Genomic DNA, 13,748 nt, shown 5'->3' on the forward strand with positions numbered 1-13,748 from the left:
AGAAACCATGAAACTCTTGGAAGAAAACATAGGAATAAAGCTCCTTGACATGGTAATGTATTTGATAGGACAACTAGGGGCGCCTGGGTGGTGCAGTCAGTTAAGCGTCCGACTTCAGCCAGGTCACGATCTCGCGGTCCGGGAGTTCGAGCCCCGCGTCGGGCTCTGGGCTGATGGCTCAGAGCCTGGAGCCTGTTTCCAATTCTGTGTCTCCCTCTCTCTCTGCCCCTCCCCCGTTCATGCTCTGTCTCTCTCTGTCCCAAAAATACATAAACGTTGATAGGACAACTAAAACATAGGCAACAAAATTAAAACTAATGTGGAGCTATATCAAAACTAAAAAGCTTCTGTACAGCAAAAGAAAAATCAACAAAGTGAAAAGACATCTACAGAATGAGAAACAAATATTTTCAAATCATCTATCTGATAAGGTATTAATGTCCAAAATATATAAGAGACTCATATAACTCAACAGAGAAAGAAATCCAAATAACCCAATTAAAAAATGAGCAAAAGACCTGAATAGACATTTCTCCAAATAAGATAAACAAAAGGCCAACAAGTACATGGAATAATGCTCAACATCACTAGTCATTAGGCCAATGCAAATTAAAACTACAATGGGCTATCACTTCAAGCCTGTTAGAATGGCCATCATCAAAAAGGCAAAAGAACAAATGCTGGCATGATGTGGGGAAAGGGAACAGTTGTGCACTATACTAAGTTAGTATAGCCACAGTGTTCATAGCCACATGAAAACAGGATGATCCTCAAAAAATTAAAAATGGAACTACAATATGATCCAACAACTCCACTTCTGGTAATACATCCAAAGCAAACAAAAACACTAACTCAAAAATATATCTGCACCTCTGTGTTCATAGCAGCATTATTTACAATAGCAAAAACATGGAAACAACCTAAGTATCCACTGATGGATGAATGGTAAAGAAATTATGGTGTGTGTGAGTGTGTGTCACACACAAATTTTATTCAGCCATAAAAAATAAGGAAATCCTACTATTGGGGACAACATGGATAGACCTTGAAGGCATTGTTAAGTAAAATAAGTCAGAGAAAGACAAATACCATATAATCTCATCCATATGTGGAATTTAAAAACAAACCAACAAACAACAACAACAACAAAAACTCCTAGAATAAGAGACTTGTGGTTACCAGAGGTGGAGGTTTGGGGAGAGGGGGAACTGGAGGAAAGTGGTCAAAAGGTACAAACTTACAGTTATAAGTAAGTCCTAGGGACATAATGTACAACATGACTATAGCTAACACTATTGTATGATATATCGGAAAGCTGTTAAGAGAGTATATCCTATGTATTCTCAGCACAAGGGAACTATTTTTCCCTTTGTTTTCTTTGTTTTCTTTTTATTTTATGTATATGAGAAGATGGATGTTAGCTGAACCTATTTTGGCAATCATTTTACAATATACATACATCAAACCATCATGCTGTATTCCTTAAACTTATACAATAATGTATGTCAATTATTTCTCAAAAAAACTGGGAAAAAAAAACGCATATTCATGAAAACCTGTGTACAAACAAAATATGTACTAAATGTTTCTTAATATGTTGGAGACTCCCTGTTGTAAAGCATTTTCTTTTATTTATTCATGTAGCAATTATTTATTGGACACATGTGATATGCCAAGCACTGTACTAGGCATGGGAAGTAACTGTAAAAAGGATGGGTATTCATTGCCCTCATGGAGTTTCAAATGTAGTAGAAAATCTATATATTAAAATTGTATCTTTCTGAGCAGTATGAGTGATCTATTTAGAATATTTCAATCATGATACATTATGGGTTTTTTTTAATTTTTTTTTTAACTTTTATTTATTTTTGAGACAGAGAGAGACAGAGCATGAACGGGGGAGGGGCAGAGAGAGAGGGAGACACAGAATCGGAAGCAGGCTCCAGGCTTTGAGCCATCAACCCAGAGCCCAACGTGGGGCTCGAACTCACAGACCGCGAGATCGTGACCTGAGCTGAAGTCGGCCGCTTAACCGACTGAGCCACCCAGGTGCCCCACATTATGTTTAATTGAAATAGAGCCAATCCACATTATGATTATCACAATCAAAGATGCATAATGCCTGCTTTTGACATTTATGTCTGAGTTAACTAGTCCTGATTCATTCAGTTCAACTTTCAGTATTTTTGAAAGAGACTGTCTGGACACATATAAACTCTCACTGGCCCTTTACTCACTATACCCAAAACTCTCCCTGTTGCATTATTCACTCTCTGTTTTTTTCCAGTCTCACAATATGTAGTCCTCCTTTCAAGGCACACAGCTCCAGTGATGCCTGTAATTAGTTTTCTATTGCTTCTGCAATAAGCTGCTAGAAACTTAATGGCTTAAACAATATAAAAGTATTATCTTACTGTTATAGGGGTCAGAAGTCCAACACAGGTCTCACTAGGCAAAAATCACAGTGTTGGTAGGGCTGTGTTTCACTCTAACAGCTCCAGGGGAAAATCCATTTTCTTGTCTTTTCCAGTTTCTAGAAGCCACCTGCATGCACTGGTTCTTACCCACCTTCTCTATTTTCAAAGCCAGCATGGTAGCATCTTCACATATTTTTCTGACTCTGAGGCTCTGCTTTCCTCATCACATCTCCTTCTTCTCCTCTTTTTAAGGTCCGTTGTGATGACATTGGGTTCAATCCCAATAAACCAGGATAATCATTCCATCCAAAGGTCCTTCACTTAATCATATCTACATAGTCCTTTCTGCCATGTAAGGTAACACATTCATAGGTTTCAGGGATTAGAATGTAGATCTTGGGGAAGGGTCATTATTCTGTCTACCATAATACACTTATTGCTCTTTTCTAACTTGTGTCTGCCACCTAGCTCTGACTTCTTTTGGTTCTTGTTTCTTCCCTTTGTTTTTGAATTTGAAAAGTGTTTGTGTCTTCACTCATTAAAAATAGTACTTCCTTAGGCCATTTTGTACCTTGACTCCTATTTCTTATATACCTCAAACTACCAAACACCTTGAGGGGAATAAATCTATAATTACTATCTATACTTCCTCAACCTCAATTCCCCTTTTTCTTCTCCACAGCTTTCATCCTGCTTTTTCATCATTTCTTCTTCAGCTTTTTCACTGTTTTTTTTTTTACTTCTACAAACATGAGCAGAGCCAAAGGCTCAGTTCTAAGTCCTCTACTCTTCTATGTTTACTACATAGGTTTCTCTCTATATATACTCATTCCCACAAAGGCTTTGGTATATACCTAGACTTCACCTAGCCACCCTGATTCACTCACTCATCAAATATTAACTGAACACCTACTCTATGCTACTTATTTGTGGAGACATTGGATAGAGATGGTGTCAAAATCTACACTTCAGCTCTAATACACCATGAGCCAGTTCACTTTCCTCCATCCCAACTGCCACTGCCATCACCTGGACAACTGAAGCAGCCCTCTGTCTAGTTTCCCATAATTTTCCTTTGCCCTAATCAAATCCATTCCATATTCAACACCCAAAGACCTTTCAAAAATGAAATAATGGTGTAACTTTCCTGCTTTAAAACTTTTCAAAATTTCATCATTGTCCTCAGGATAATGTTCAAACCCTCTAGTATGGCATAAAAAGCCTTTCACATTCTGGGTCCATCTTTCCTTTTTAGCTTCTTTTATTGCTTATGCCTACACTTATAGTCTATACTCCAACCTTGCCAAATTAATTTCCATTCCCTGAAAGGGCTCAAAGCCTTTGCACATTATTTTCTCCCTCTTGCCCCTACCTGCAACATACCTTTTTCTCTTCTCTTTCTTTTCTCCTTCCCCCCACCCCCACACACTTCACCTGGCTAACTCCTCTTCATCTTTTAAAATTTCTCTCAGACATCACTTTGTTTAGAAGCCTTCTTTGAATACCCAGGAATAGATTAATTGCCCCTCTTCTATGTTCTTCTTATCAACAGCAATGATAACATAATGTAATAACATGAAAATGTGTGTATATTTTTATCTCTTTCCCTAGCCCTAGCTGTACACTCCTTGGGGGTAAACTGTGTGTTTTAACCATCAGTGTATGCCCAGCAGCTAGCACTATGCCTAGTAAAACAAGGTAGATGCTCAGTAAAGATTTGGTGAATAAATGAATGAAAGAAACAAGTGAATGAAATTATAACACAGAACAAGGACCTCACTAGAGTGTCAAACTAGAACAAAGAGTATTTCCAACTTCTCCATCTCTATTCTTCTTCCTGTACTGCTATGGGTCACTTCTATCTTTATCTCCCAGAGTCCACATCAGGATTCAAAGAGGAGAGAGCCTACTACCATGTTAAGTGGGAAATCCTATAGGAAATCACCTTGGCCCACCTCATACCTCAAATCCCCAAGTTTTCATTATCATTTATTTATGAGTTAAGTCATTACATCTATGAGAGTAAAGTTCTAATTCCAATTTCAATTTCAGTTGCACCAGGGTAGAAGAATCTGTTAAATCATCTGTAATTGTGGACACCATCATGAGAATTGATTTACCACAGGATCACACCTGACAAAACAGAACTCCTATAGGATGACACTTCAGTCATTACATTTTTGAATGAGGATATGGGGTAGCAAGTGGTAAATATTGAGACTTGGGAAGAGGGCAGAGCTTAGAGAAGATAGCACCTCCAGTAGCCAAAAGGAGTGTGAAGGCTCCTTAGGTTCTTGGGTGGGCCTGAGGAGTGAAATGCTGCTTCAAAGAAATGGACTGGACACCGAGGCCAAATGTGGCTTCAGGCTTGGTTCTAAGAACTAAGAAATTCAAGATGCTATGGCTTTAAGAGGCTAAGGTGGAGAGAGAAATACTGATCAAACTATTCTTTGGAGATTTATAACAATGCTGTTAATGAAGGATATATTTAAACAAAATGGAAAATTTTAACTTCAATTTAGCCTCAGAAATCTTTCCACAGATCTAGAAATGAAATAATTATTTAAATCCAGATTTAAAGATACAAATTCAGCTCACTGGTAGTGAAAATAATCATAAGTCACCAAAGGAAGATGAGAGAGCTGACCTTTTAATTAAAGATCAGCAATCTCTAGCAACAGTGTGCTAAAATCATAAAGGCAACATGACCTTTAAATATCTTCACTAAGAATGTAAATGGGGTAATGTGTGTGTGTGTTCATATACTGTACTGCCCACAGCACTTAGATTGAAGATGCACCAATCTCAAAAAATGTTGAAAAAACAGCATAATTCTCAGTAATATTAAGGTAGAAAAGGAAATTGAATACCTATTTTGTTTTAGTATTCTCTACAAAATGGTCCATAGATACATAAAGTTCAGTTATTTATATCATTCTTGTTAATACTAGGCAAATTTCCAACATAAAATATCCATCCAGTTTTTAAAATATGTTTTAAAATACCATCTTGTTTTTTTATGTAAATCAAACAAAAATCGAGTGCCTGTCCAATTTAGAGTTTATATGGAAGGAAAAAACGTCAATTAACCTTGCCAAGACAAAAGAGAGTGCTAGAATTTATTAGAAGAATATAGGAGTATGTCATATACCCTAAGTTAGGGAGCATAGGCAGATTTCATAAGGACCTGGCACCAGAAACTGCAAAACTAGTCAGAACAAAGACCCTTTTTGTCTATTTCTGTTCCTTTGGGGCCAAATGATCTTTTGTCTTTTAATCTCTCTGCTTCTCTCTCTCTCTCTTTCTTTCCCACTCTCTCTCCTCTCTTAGTTAGCTCAGAATGCTGTAACAAAATCCATAGACTGGGTGACTTGAACAACATTATTTCTGACAGTTCTGGAGGTTGGGAATTCCAAGATCAAAGTACTGACAAATTTGGTTCCTGGTGAAGGCCATCTTCTTTGCTTGTGGATAACTGCCTTCTCATTGTGTCCTCACTTAGTGGAGAGACTGCGAGTGAGCTCTGGTCTCTTCCTCTTCTTATGTCTTCCCATCATGGGGCCCATCCTTATGTCCTCATTTAAACTTAATTTTCTCTGGGACGCCTGGGTGGCTCTGTTGGTCCAACTTTGGCTCAGGTCATGATCTCACGGTTCCTGAGTTCGAGCCTCGCATTGGGCTGTGTACTGACAGCTCAGAGCCTGGAGCCTGCTTCAGATTCAGTATCTCCCTCTCTCTGCCCCTCCCTCACTTGTGCTCTGTCTCTCTCTCTCTCTCAAAAAATGAATAAACATTAAAAAAATAAACCTAATTATCTCCCAAAGGCTCTACTTCCAAATTCCATAACATTTGGAGTTAGGTCTTCAACACAGGAATTTTGGGGGAGCACATTTAGCTCATAACACAAACTTTTTGTTTGTTTGTTTGTTTGTTTGTTTGTTTCTTTCTTTCTTTCTTTCTTTTTCTTTCTTTCTCTTTCTTTCTTTCTTTCTTTCTCTCTCTCTCTCTCTCTCTTTCTTTCTTTCTCTCCCTGTCTCTCTCATTCTCTATTTCTCTCTCTCTCATTTTCTTCTTCCTTTCTGTATTCCATGTGCACATAGTCAAAACTAGGCCACTCCAGCTTCAGCCTCATATGATATCCCAGTTTGAGTGTCCAAAAGGGACTAGTTGTAACCTCTGGTTCTAATTCCAATTTCCCAGTAAAGAAAATCTGTTTAGCTTATTCTGCATGTACTATGGATGCCTTAATATTTATTATGTGGGGTGTCAGCCAGGCCATATACCATTCTTTTAAAACTGCTCTCCCCAGAGGTAGACATCTGTAGCTTGGTTTGTATTATCCCTTGGGCTCAGCTGGCTGGGAAGACCTAGACCCCTGAGCCAAAAAACACATTGTAGCATTTAATGTTATAGTGACCATGTATAAACATATTACCTAGAAGGAAATAATCAATCCCCCCCAAAATGACATTAACCTGTTATCTGGAGTCATGCTCATTTAATTAGGAAATATTTCACTCCAAGATACAACATACGTCACAAAGCTGAGGAAAAGTATATGATACAAGATACTAATGTCAAACTCTGTAACCAACTGAAGTAAGAGAATGTCTACTTTAACTATAAGAGGGAAAATATCTGCATCACTTAGATGAAAACTGTAAGATTTTTTTCAATGTTGACTAGAAGTTAACACCTGCTTCACTTGGTGGTATTGCACTTATCTAGCACCCTTCCCTGAAAGGCCAGATGTGTGATTCAGGTATCATTTAATTAATCCTTACAATAACTCTCTCTGAAAGAAAAGAAACAGCATCTAGGTTTCTAACTTTAAAGACAGAAATCATACTTGGCATGTTATTTAAATTCTACACAATAATCCAATTACTGTCATCAGACTTATTTAAAGAAATCTGTTTTCTGGCATGGTCAAGGGATGTGGTTAATCTAAGATTCTACTTGATAATTACCATTCTGAATGAGACAACTTTCAAAGAATGAGAAGAGAAAATATATTCTATATTGCAACAAGACTGAATACAGCTTGAACTTTCTTTTGATGATTCAGAAGGCACTTCATGAAACCACAGGATCTCAGGGCTTACGTTAGGAAAATGAGTTCTCTTTGAAAAGAAACTGGAAAGGACCAGTTAATGGAGAGTTACTGGTGATAGGAGGTCAGGTAAATCGCCTTTTACTTATACGATAAAACATAGCCATTGAAATATTATATATTTATTTTTCAGGAGGCTATATTCTTTGGGATTTTATTCCAAACTAGATAGTATACAGCAATTCAGAAATCCCAAGAGGTTAAAGAACAAAGAACTATAAAGAAAAATGTGTGCCTTGTAAGCAGTGTTTCCAGTAATTTAAGTTGTGAGTAGACAGCCATGCTATATCAGCAACAAACTATGAAGACTGAGCAAACATATATAGAGATGACTGCTGTAATCCAATAAAACTTGCAACGAAGTTGTCATCCAATGCACATTAAGTGACCTAATTATTACTATGCCATATTCAAACTCATATACTTTTTAAACATATTATTTACTATTAACTGTGCTAAATGCCTTGCTAAACGTTATGAGTACAAATATAAACAAGATACCATACTGATCCTTCAGAAGCTCAAAGTCTAGAGGAAAAAAGTAAACTGATAAAATAATTTAGCAGTATCATGGTGCAGATATGCACAATATATTCTGTAGTGGAAAATCCAGATTGGGGGAAGGGGAATAGTATGTAGATAAATCTCTCTGGAGGAAGTAACACATGACTTGATTCTTCTGGAGAAGTAGAAGCAGGAAAAGGATGGGAGTGTAGTAAGTACAAATGGACTATAGGGGCAAAGACATGGTGGCAGCAAAAACATTGTGTAATATGTATGAGGAAAAGGCAAGCAGTTCATTACTGCTGAAGTGTAAGTAAAGCAACGATAAGGTTGGAAAATGAGGAAAGAGTAGGATCAAGAACTAAGAAGCAGGGAGTAATGATGATAATGTTGTTAATTTCTCTCGTAATTTTAGTTTTCAAGCATCATTGTGAATGTTTTACACTGACCCCATTTAACCATCCTTGCTACACAAAGTAAAGGAAACACATTTCAGATTTTAGCTCCTAATATCTGAGCTTATCATGCAACCAACTGTTCTTCCCTGCCTTGTTTGAGAACTAAGTCTCCCTGTGCTTTACCCGCTCATAGCCAAAGTGCCTGGCTTCTCTCATGCCCCAGTCAAATAACCTGAATGCATGCAGGATGTTCCAAGGCACCTGATGCTCTGGACCATGAGATTTTGAATTACTTTCTAGGCCTCAAGGATTGGAAATGAATACGATCACAGTTTTGGGAGGAAATTTCCCAACATCTGAGAATCCTAAGGGCAGAGTAATGAAAGAGGATAAAGCCAGTGTTAATAAAGTAGGAAAAGAATAATAGTAATGATGACAGTTTTGTATGATAATGGCATTTACTGATCTCATATAACACTCTGATAGGGGATGGATAGGTATCATATTGTTTAATCCTACGAGGTAGTTATCATCTTAATTACACAGAAGAGCAAACTAAAGCCCTGAGAGGTTATGTAAGTTACTCAAGGTTTCACAATTACTATGTAGCAAGAATCAAGCCCAGGTGATTCTCACTCCAGAGTTTAAGCATACACCCAGCAAGTAGAAGGAGAAGGACCATCTTAGGAATTGACTCATTCTTTGAGCCACGCCTCTAAGCATAAGAGAGCTACCTTGAGAGATAACAAGGGAAGGGGAGTTTAATACTTCAGGGACAAAGAAAAAGCCTCTCTAGCTCCCAAATATCCTTAATCCCTTACCCCACACCCATGTAATATCCCTTTAACAGTAAAGAAGACAATAAATGTATTCTACTCCTAAAGAGTCCAAATGTATGGTATTTGGAGATAGAGAGGGATTTGAATCCCAGCTCACCTTCAATATAACTGTGAAACTTAGGCAACCTTCCTGAACCAAGATTTTATTGTCCATGTACTGGATGCTACAATAATAATAATCTCATCTTCCAGCTATACCATGAGATTTAAAGTAGAACATGAAGGAAAAGCATCTACCATCATGAGTTTAGCCTAGAAGATGCTCAACAAAGTGGAAAAATATATTCAATCATGTTCTCTCTCACAAGCTACCCTCAATACCCTCATTCCCTTGTCTGTCACACATGTGTTTCCACTCCCAAATTAAAATTCCCAAATTAAATTGTTTACTAAAATTATTCAAATACCCATTTACTATTTTCTTACTTCCGGAGGTCTATGCATTACTGGAGAAAGTTTATGTGAATATCATGATGGGCTCTTTTACATGAATCCTTGCTGTCCAAACTTGAATGAACTTTTAGAGCTGATTGACAATGCTTTTATCTTTCAGGAGTCTAGCCCACTTGGGGAATTTTTCAAGGTACCTATACCAAAGATATTCCACTTCTCAAGGACCCCAAGGCTTAAACTTCAACAGATGATCTCTTCTATCCACTTCTCTGAGGGGGACAAAAAACATTTCACAAAATTCTTTTAACTCTCAGTGATCCAACTTCAAAAGTTTCCTTATTTTTGCCTTTCTTTCTTTTCATTATTAATAATTGTTTCAAAGGAAGAGGTGTCCACCTCTTTGAAGACTAACCTCTGAATCTCTGCTGTCCCTTTCAGCTCTCTGGCCTCCTCTAATACCTTACACTGTCAGTTTCGCCCCTATACTTCTTATATATTCAGCCATTTTTCCTTGCATTGATTCCTTCTCTTTGGTCTGCAAACCTGTTCAAATATCCCTTTAATTAAAACACTTCAGCATCCATCAAAGTGTCTGGTAAGTAGTAGACAATAAATGGAGGTTTATTAAATGCATGAGACCTCTTGTGAAATATCCTTTCCATGAAAAAAACATTCCATGTCTCTTGCTCTCTTCACTCCAAATCTTTGTTAGAACACTAGTTTATACTCAGTTCTCCTACTTCATGTCCAATTCCAATGCACTACTCAAAATTAATCTGGTTTCTGCCCTCACCTCTCCATAGATACCACTCTGACCAAATTACCAGTGAATGACCTTTTTATCACCACATCCAGTGTTATTTCCAAGTGCAATTCTATTCAAATTCAGAACATATTTGTCTGTGTTTATCTTCTGTGAAAAGTACTCTTCCCCCATTGGCTTCTGTGACATTTATTCATCCATTTGGCAAGTATTTCCTGAGCAATTACTATGTTGAGAAAGAATAACAAATACAACAAAGTCCCTGCCCTGAAGAAACAGATAGGCTAGTAAGTGTATATTTATCTACTATCACATTTATTTGGTTACTCTTGCTTGGATATACTTTTTTGAGCTCTTCTCCCTCCTCTCAGTTCCTGAATATGAGTTCCACAAGGAAATGTCCTCAATCTCCTCTTCTCATACCACACCCCACTTTTAGCAATGCCACCAGTCCTATAGAGTAATTGGTCACATCTATGATAATATCTCCTAATCTGTATTCTTCTCTCTGAATTTTCTCCTGAGAATCACACTGCATGCAGTTCCAGCTATTCCTGAAGATCTCTATCTGAATATACAAGTAACAACTAAGTTCAACATGTCCCAATCTGATTGTCTCACTTATCTCGTTCAACAAATTGCTCTAGTGATTCCAACTTTGATTTATGAATTACCCTTCTCCCAGTTGATCAGGATTGATGTAATGGCTTCATCTTTAAAGTATCTCTCCCCTTCATCTATCAGTCTCTGCTAGTCACTAAAATTCTGTAGATCTTCATCACCCTGTTGTTTTATCTGTGCCATCTTTCCATCTTCTCTGCCAGGTAGATTGGTTCACAGCATCATCACATATCACCTAAACAATTACAGTAGCTTCATAACTGTTTCCCATCCTTCAATATCCCCCACTTCAACCTAACATTCATAGTCCCATCAGACCTGCCTTCCTAAATTAGAACTCCTCTCTTCAAAAACAATTGATGGATTACTATTTCTCACAGTGGCAGTTCCTCAAGAAGTTAAAAACATCACTACCTTATGACCCAGCTATCAAACTACTGGGTATTTACCCAAAGAATACAAGAACACTAATTCAAAGGGATACATGCATCCCTATGTTTATAGCAGCATTATTTACAATAGCCAAGATATGGAAGAAACCCAAGTATCCATCAATAGATGAATGGATAAAGAAGATGTGGTGTGTGTGTGTGTATGTATACATATATGTATATATACATATATATATGACAGAATACTATTCAGCCATAAAAAGAATGAAATCTGGCTATTTGCAATGACATGGATGGAGCTAGAGATTATAATGCTAAGTGAAATAAGTCAGTCACAGAAAGAAAAATACCATATGATTTCACTAATTTGTGGAATTAAGAAACAAATTAGCAAAGGGAAAAATATGAGGGGGGAGAGAGAGAGAAAGAGAGAGACAAAGCAAGAAATAGACTCTTAATTATAGAGAACAATCTGATGGTTACCAGAGGGGAGGGGGTGAGAGGATAGGTTAATCCTATGAGGTAGTTATTGTGATGGGGATAAGGAGGGCACTTGTCATGACAAGCACAGAGTGATATATAGAACTGTTGAATTACTATGTTGTATGCCTGAAACTAATATAACACTATATGTTAACTAACTGGAATTAAATTTAAAAATAAAAAATCAATGAAAAGAAAAAAATGGCAAAAAAGTGATGGATTACTATTCCATGAAGAATGAAATCTATTCAACTATTCTTCCTAATAATCAGCTTCTTGATACAATCTCCCATAACATGCTCTTCATGTACTCTCTATTCTAGCCATGTGAAACTCCTCACTGTTCATGGAAAATGTCCTACACATTGATTTTAGTGTACTTTTTGCATGATGTCTCCTCTGTTCATAATACCCTTCTCCAACATCCCTATTTTTTGGGTAATAAACTTTAAGAATATGCTAAGAATAATCTATATCTCATATATTCTTGTCATATTTATTTGAATTTTACTTATAGCATGTTTTATAGTCTTGTTTCTGGGTTATCCTAGAGCCTGTCTTTCATCTCTTCCATTTAAGTCTTAACCTGTTAATTTCTTGAGGATGAAACCATGACACATTAGCCTTTATATCTGCCACATCTAGCCCAGTTGGTAACTTGTATGCTGTAGATGCTCAATAGCCATTGATTTCAATTGAAGTGAAGTACAAACAACACCTGGCAGAAAAAATCATCATCATAGGAATGTAGTGAAAGTAAAGTGACCAAATTATTTCCTGGGAGGGTAGAAAGCATCAGGGTACTGAGAACTTAAAGGAGATGAGTGCTTCAAGGGGCAAAGGGAGCAAAGAGGGAAGGCTGAAGCTTCTAAGAAAAACTTGGATGACTGCACAGTTTTGTTCCCTGCCCCAGCTCTCTTTATCTTCACACTTCAACAGAGAAAAGTGAAATCAGTATACAGAGTTTGCTTGCTATCCTGAATGGGAAAGCACATGCATACCTTACACTGATAATTTAGGTCCAACTTGAATCCATATCCCTTGATTCTTCCAAGTCATAATTTATGCTGCTTACAACCAAGGTGAATTGTGATGATAAAGTCATCATTATAAAGTGTATTTAATACTTCTGAAATATGATCCATAATGCTGTTTCCACATATATGTAATGTTTTACAATTTAACCATACCAGTAAAGTGCTCTTTACAAATGAAACTTACATAATTTGAATCATACTTTACTTGCTGCCACAGCACCTTCTCTGCCCTCCTAAAAAGTTACTATATGCTATAGGATTCAGATAAAGTACAGCTCTGCATACTACTCTAGAGATAAGGCTACTTTTTGCTACCCAGATAAAAGACACCGCATTTCCACCTTTTAACTTATAAGTTAGAGAACCTTCTGTGGCCCTCCCCTTCCCGATATCACATTATCAGAACACCAGAAAAGACCAAGAACATAGTACAATACTCCTAAAGAGTACATGGACCTTAGCCCATGGGATCCAACTGGAACCCTTACATATATTTACATTCATCCATTGAACAAATATTAATTTAGTACTTATATGAGCCTGGCACTGTGCTAGGCAATGAGTATACTGGGTAGGCATGGTCCTTGCCCTCATGGGTTACTTGTAAATAAAATAACTCCTATAGTTAAAGCAGACAAATTTATTCTTAATATCCTTATATTATTCATAAAATGGTCATTTATTTAGACAGCATTAACCAAGTGCTCACAATACACTAAGCACTGAACAAAGGGACATTTTACTTTTTGGAAGGGAGACAAAATAGTTAAGTCAAGTTCTGTCAAGAA

The sequence above is a fragment of the Prionailurus viverrinus genome, chromosome X (assembly GCF_022837055.1).
Source record: "Prionailurus viverrinus isolate Anna chromosome X, UM_Priviv_1.0, whole genome shotgun sequence".
NCBI classification, from domain to species: Eukaryota; Metazoa; Chordata; class Mammalia; order Carnivora; family Felidae; genus Prionailurus; species Prionailurus viverrinus.